The following is a 6701-nucleotide window of genomic DNA, read 5'->3' as shown; positions in this document are numbered from 1 at the left end:
AGAAGTTTGAGTCACTATCTCAAACAGTGGAGATGGATGTAGCTGCCACACCCACAGTGTCAGAGCAGCCTCGAGAATGTGGATAGATACAACATGATCATTCTCAATTCTCATCTCCCATTTCCAAAGCATATGTCATATCTGCCCCTGTCTGTTTGGACTCTGTTTATTATTTCCTGTTTTATTTTGATATTACTTATGTTGTGTGTATAATTCGTGTGATCTTGTGATTGTCTGCTCCAACCTTCTGTGTTTCCCATCATCCCGTCATCCCTGCCTCCACTGAGTATTTAAGTCTTTGTCTTCCCCACGGTCTCTGTCAGTTCGTCTGTTTTTGTGTCCCCTTGTGTCTCCTACTGCTTCCTGTGCTTGGATTTGATGTTTTTGTTCCTGTTTGTGTTCTTGAGCATCACCCTGTTTCACTGCCTGAGCTTGGATCACCTGTGTTTTGTGTCCTCCTTGCCTGCCTGTAAGTCGTGGACTTTTTGTTCATAAAGCACCTTCACTGCCCCTACATGTTTTCTTGTATCTCTGCATTTGGGTGGAGAAATCCTTGAACAGTTACAGTATGAACTGACCGAAAATATGGACCAAGAAAACACTTCTTTCAATGAAGATTTTTTTATTTTGATGTGGTTGAAACCCTTTATGGACAAAGGAAAGAAAAGAGTGATAGTAGAGAGCACAAAGAGGCTGCTGTGAGAGTGGCATGTAGAGGGGCATCCTCTGTGGCTTAGAGCAGGTGTTACTGTGAAAATGAAACCTATCAACAGAAAACAAACGAAAGTCAAAATTACTAAAAAAAAACAAAACTTTTTCTTTTCTTTTTTGCTGAAGGATAACACATTTGCAGGACTAAAAACTTTTTGTTAGACTCTAATTGTGAAAATGGACCACAGACCGTCAGAGAAAAACAACACAGTTACAGAAAAAGTGAGAACTGTTTGTTTTGTTATCTATACACTCTTATTACTACATGTTGTCACTGTGCTGTTCTTAATATGGTTTACAATGATAAAGTCTATAAAGTTTAGTTTTACAGTTTTCATCTCCCTTCACTGCCAATATCACTCACACATGCATCTATAAAATATTGTCAGTCATTGTTATGTATGTTATTATTATTATTGTTGCTATTATTATAATTGTCATTGTTATCTATGTCATTACTAAAAACCTACAATAAACAGTCTTCACTGTTGCTGTAAACACAGTCCAGCTTCATCTGTCAATGACACAGAAATGTCCTGCGACACTGTGGGTTGCCAAGTGGTTCTCTTAACATATTGCTGCAGCAGGAGGGGAAACATGTACAGTGGCATAAATTTGCATATTTGATTAAAGTATACGTTTATGGATGTGTGTGTGTGTATGTGTGTGTGTGTGTGTATATGCATTCAAGACCACGAGTCATCACATGCTGCAGATCCAACAGCAACTTACAGTATTAGATTGATTAGAAATGAGAGATCAAATACATCAAACTAAGATTTCCCTATATCTGAATTATCATGTTCTTTGAGTAATAAGATTAATTTCAGCTGCAAACGCAACTAGACTGACACATTTATACTAATATGAAAGACAGAGTATTAAAATGCCACAAACCTGTTCAAGTTCAGTTCAAGTGTCCCAGTGAGCTGTGCCAGTGAGCCTGCATGCACAACACCACAGGAGTAAAACTCAAGCATCTAATTAGAATTCAGCCTTTATTAATGATTGATCATTTTCATAATTTTATCAAACTCATGAAATCTGTATGGAAGCAGTGTGAGCAGGTTTACGTTATGTATTTATGCAATGAGGGTTGTTATTATTTATCACATTAGCTGAACTAACATATACAGTAAAAAGGCTTTGGAAATGTGTATGGAAATGAGAGAGCAAATAAGGTTAAAAAGAGGTCATTTCAAACAGGTCAAGCAGGTTCGAATGCTATTTCACCCTTGTATATACCACATAGGAACCTCTAAATGCAACATCTATATCAAGTATCTCAAGCTGTCGAGCATTTGGTGTTGCAGGCAAAAAGAGGGCAGAGCACACTAACATAATGTCAGGATATGAGTGGGAGTATTATCCTCCTAATCCTCGTGAAGCTGCAAGCTAGATAAAAGTGATAAAGAATAAATTCAAGAAGTGTTTTTACTGAACTTCCTGTGATAATTGTGTTTATGCTACATGTGTACTTTACAACAGGCATTTAAAGAAACAACAAGTCCCTCCAAAGCTGGCAGACAACAGGAATCAGGAGTAATATCCACAGGCCAACAGCCTGATAAGCGTAGAGTCTGCTGTGACTCAGGTACATGAATGATCCTGGTGAGCTGTGATGCTCCCAAGTCATCTGTGCCACATTACACGTGCAGGTTGTGGTTCAGCATGTGTGATTAGTGCCCAGGGCAGCAAGTATGTGCTAGAGCTGCTACCACCAGCAGTCAAGTCGAGTTTTTGTGGCACTGAACAGTCAGCGAGCCCACACAGTCAAGATAAGCACTGAGGGGGGAAAACCTGAATCAGTCACCACTTGCTAAACTTTACTAAACAGTAATAAAGAGAGTTTGTAACACTGCACAGGGCTGTTGTGTTTTCATTTATTGGACAATAAGCATGTGGCACAACTGGATTTATGTTAAACTCACAAACGTACAAGTCATAAGTATGAGTAGGTGATGATGAGATGAGTGAGAGGATGTGTTAGAAGTGGCAGGTAAAGATCAAAGTGTCATTATGTGAAAAAAAAAACAAGACATCTCGAAAAACTACAAAAAGGACAAGTTAGATGTGATGTACAATAAATAATGTACTTGATCATTTAGTAAGCTCCAAAATAAAAAAGGTAGGGCTGCATGTTCACCACTTTAACACAGAGGCATCACAACTGTCTGTGATTTAGACTTGATGTATACAAGTAACTAAACCCAGCACCCAGGCCTACCCGACTCTTGACATGCAAATAGGCAGTGCACAAACAATCAGGTTAGTTTAAACGTTTGCACAGAATTTGCTATGCAAATGGACAAAGACACAAAAACTGATCACACACTGCTCTGCTCACTGCTTTACTTTAAGAACTGGGGTTCATAAGTAGTTATGTATTTTTTACTCATTTTAGCCTTTATTAATACCGGCAGTGAAGAATGATAAGAAACATCAGGAGAGAGCAAAAGTGCTCAGCTGGAAATGAGCCAAGGACATTTGCAAGTAGTGTGTGGTGTGTCTTCACCACTGGGCCACCAGCATGACCTCATGTTTCTGCTATATTGTGCAGTGCAGTATCTGAAGAAGTAACCACAACAGTTTGTGGCAAAAACTCAACCTGGTGAAAATATAATCAAGGAACTTTTATTACCAAGACAAGAGCAACATGTTCATGAAGATGTGCAATGGTGCTTAAATATGTAATGTCTGAAATTAGCAATGACATAAAGGCAGGATAGGGGCCAACATCATTACAAATGTAAAAACAAAGTTGTATTGCTTTGGATTCACCCATGATTAACCATGCAAAATGCATAGTCGGTGTTTAAATATATTTGTGATGAAGTCATTAACATTAAGACGAAATGCCTCAGTTTTGGCAAATTATCTGGTGGTACAATATATTAAGAAGTAGCCTATGAATAATGCATCAACAGCCATGGTGTATTTCTCTGCCTTGTGTTACATTAGCAGCTGCTTTCAACATCAAATAGTATTAATGTCTATATTGATGTCTATGATCCTGGCCCTGGTTTTAGTTTCGGTATCAGGTCGAAAGCAGGTCTTGTGGTGTGGTAGGAGCGCTGCCGCCTGCTCACAATCTCTGTGTCATATTTTATACATACTGTAGATGGAAAATTACAGTGTTGTGACTCTGCATTTGCCAGTAATGACCCAAAATTACAATGATTTATAGCTGTCAGGAATCTCAGTGTACTGCTCACTGTGGAGAGCTAAACATATTGGGATGAGTGCACAAGGGAGTGATTCCTGACACAGCTGCAGTCTCTTTTCAACTCTGCCTTAAAACAGAATACAGAAATACATTTTAACATTAAACCAAAGCTACTGTGAGGGTTCAGCAGAGGAGGATATTTTCCAAAGTTACAGTGTGTTTATGTCTGCATGTTTCTGCACAGAGTGTTTCCTTGCTGGTAGTCACATAAAGGTTTGTTGCTGGGACACAACACTGGGGTTGTAGTAAGATACACTTGAAATAAGTCAAGCAATCATTTAAATGCACTGTATTCAAAAACTGTTTTGGCATTGGGAGCAGGTGGTTGTGATTGTCCTTTGATAGGAGCTTCAGCCATCGTTAAATTTCCAAGAGAAGAAGTTATGGCCCAAACCAAGTGTCCACCCCTCATGGACCCACAGACTTAGAGACTTAGAGGTTTCCTGCTGTCAAAACATCAAGACCATGACGGCTCTCTCACAGACATTTTGAGCCCTTTATGCACACTTTCCGTAAGTCTGCATTTCTGCAGACTTTGCCTAAGGGAATTACACAAAGTTCACAGTGTAGTGACAGTAGTGTAGTGCAGTGAAAAAAGAATATGGTAGAAGAAGAACGGTTAACAAACAAGCATGAAATGTCAGCGTTACAAGAAAAAAGACACTTACAGGTAAGTGTATTTTGGTGTGGTTTTCCATAGTATAAACACAGGTCACTGGTGATTCAGACCCTGAACTGTGTGAAGTTATTTGTCCTATGATGGTGTGATGATAAACTCCAAATCTGCTTTGATGACATCTTATCAAAGGATAGTATTTTGTTCACAAACAGGAAGTGAAGGAAGGAAATAAAAAATATAAAATCAAAAGTCCCAAACCTACTATTGAATGCAATTGTTTTGGCTTCGTCAGGGTAACATTATATGTCTCATTTTGAGCCCTTGCAGCCTCTCACATCCAGTCACCTTCTAGGTGAAGTCACTTAAGTCCATGAGGGTTCAGTGCTTAGGCCTTAGAGTGGACATTGGCATTGGGACAAAAATACACCCTCTGAGCAGATTGGAGGCTGCAGGGAGTCACTATCAGAAAGTGACAGGGAGGGGCCGCGGCTAGCTGGTTAGCATGCTCACTTCAGCAGAAGATTATAAAGACAAGATGAACACTGTCGTTGGTTTCCTCCACTGTTGTTGAGTAAAGGAATGAAGTTTGATACTGAACTCATAACATTTCATCTAGACTGGTAAGTAAATGGCAGTTAATGGTAATGTTGGCTATGTAGCAATAGCTTGACTTACAAATAGCTCCTTTAAAGGTAACATTCAGTTTGATTTTGTTTTTGTTTTTTTGTTTTTGTTTTTTGTTTGTTTGTTTGTTTGTTTGTTTTGTTTTTTGAAATAGAGGACACATCAGCATCAGGGTAAAAGATGAGATAAATCAGACCTCTCATTCATTCTCTGTCTCTCTGATTCTGTCACACAGCCCAAATCCATGCAGTCTCCCTCTCGCTCTCTCACTACCAAGGCTATTCATTTTAATATGATTGGAAATTTCCTCTAAAAAACCTCCAGGGACTCTTGCAGCCAGACCGGGCTTGCAAACGAGAGATGGAACTTCAACTGGCGTCAACTCTCCCAGGCACTTGAGCATCAACAGCACTGTCACTGCTCATAAGGCCAGAAATATCCAACTACACAGCCATCCCCATCTTTTTTTTTTTTTAAATCAGGATCAAAAGCAATCAAGTCCTCCTCCCTCCCACCCCACACCGATCCCTCCTTTTCTAAATTGTATTTCAAGTGAGTTCAATTACTGTCAAAAGAAGTAGGAAGCTCTGATGAAATGTTAGGTAAGACCCGGTGAGAGACATGATCATTTCCAACATCTGCCAAACACACTGATATTTCTCTTTGGAAGCTTTTCACAGTGTTAATAAGCAACACACTGGGCTGACAGTTAAATAAAGCAGAGAGCTGCTGACACATGAAACCACAAAACACTGACACTTCCAGCATGTTGAAATCTGACTGACGCAGGTTTAAATATTAAGTTGTTTGCTAACAAACAACACAAAGCCACGATCCAGTGTGAGAACATCAGGTAGGTCAATGTTTTCAGCCTTCCTCCTTCTCCTTTGTCTGCTTTTGTTTTCTTTTGTGTACTGAACCTTTACATGCTTCTCTTTGCGCTCAGTATATTTTCATGACCCTTGAAAAGCTGGCAATTCTAGCAGCTATTGATTCAAAGTGATAAACTGTCTCTCATAAAAGCAGATCTGGGTTATTTATGGCTCTGCGCTGCCTCTGCTGGACAGGATACTGACATGCTGTGATACAATGCTCTGTTTTTGAATTCGCTCTCTGATTCAGCATTTTTTTTATGCCGTGCAACTGTCGCTGTGGTCATACATGAATCCTTCAGCATGTTTATTGCGCCTCCTAATAGAACAGGGTTTGCAAAAAACAAAAAAAGTCCCTGAATTGCATCTATTTCCAGTGCAGTTTCACATGCTGGGTCTGACTGCACATTGAGGCAGATCACTGCATGTAACGATTTTGCCACTTACTCATCCTTGTCACTACTTTAATTCCCATAGTTTTCATTGCCATGTTGAAGTCAGCTCTTTGTTTGATGTGTAATTTATCATCCTCAGCAAGTAATAGTATAATAAAAGTAATATAACAGGAGCAAAGGGAAAAGTGACAAAGCGACAAAGTCCATGTCAGGGGAAGGTTGGGGTGGATGGATGGTTTAACCAAACACAGAAC

At 39.5% G+C, this 6701-nt stretch overlaps 1 long non-coding RNA gene across 1 annotated transcript; it reads right to left on the bottom strand.

The window, feature by feature from the left end:
- Positions 1-208: 208 nt before the first annotated feature.
- On the bottom strand, positions 209-3432 carry LOC139605952 (uncharacterized). The gene is made up of 3 exons (XR_011684508.1): positions 1609-3432; positions 1182-1289; positions 209-763 (listed from the first exon to the last, which is right to left on the bottom strand). It is a non-coding gene; the product is annotated as an uncharacterized lncRNA (long non-coding RNA).
- Positions 3433-6701: the final 3269 nt, after the last annotated feature.

Source organism: Trachinotus anak, unplaced genomic scaffold (assembly GCF_046630095.1).
Source record: "Trachinotus anak isolate AG129_WGS33_773 ecotype Australia unplaced genomic scaffold, CSIRO_AGI_Tana_v1 ptg000021l, whole genome shotgun sequence".
Taxonomy (NCBI): Eukaryota; Metazoa; Chordata; class Actinopteri; order Carangiformes; family Carangidae; genus Trachinotus; species Trachinotus anak.
The sequence above is the reverse complement of the archived record's forward strand: the minus strand, read 5'-3'. Positions and strand labels throughout refer to the sequence as shown.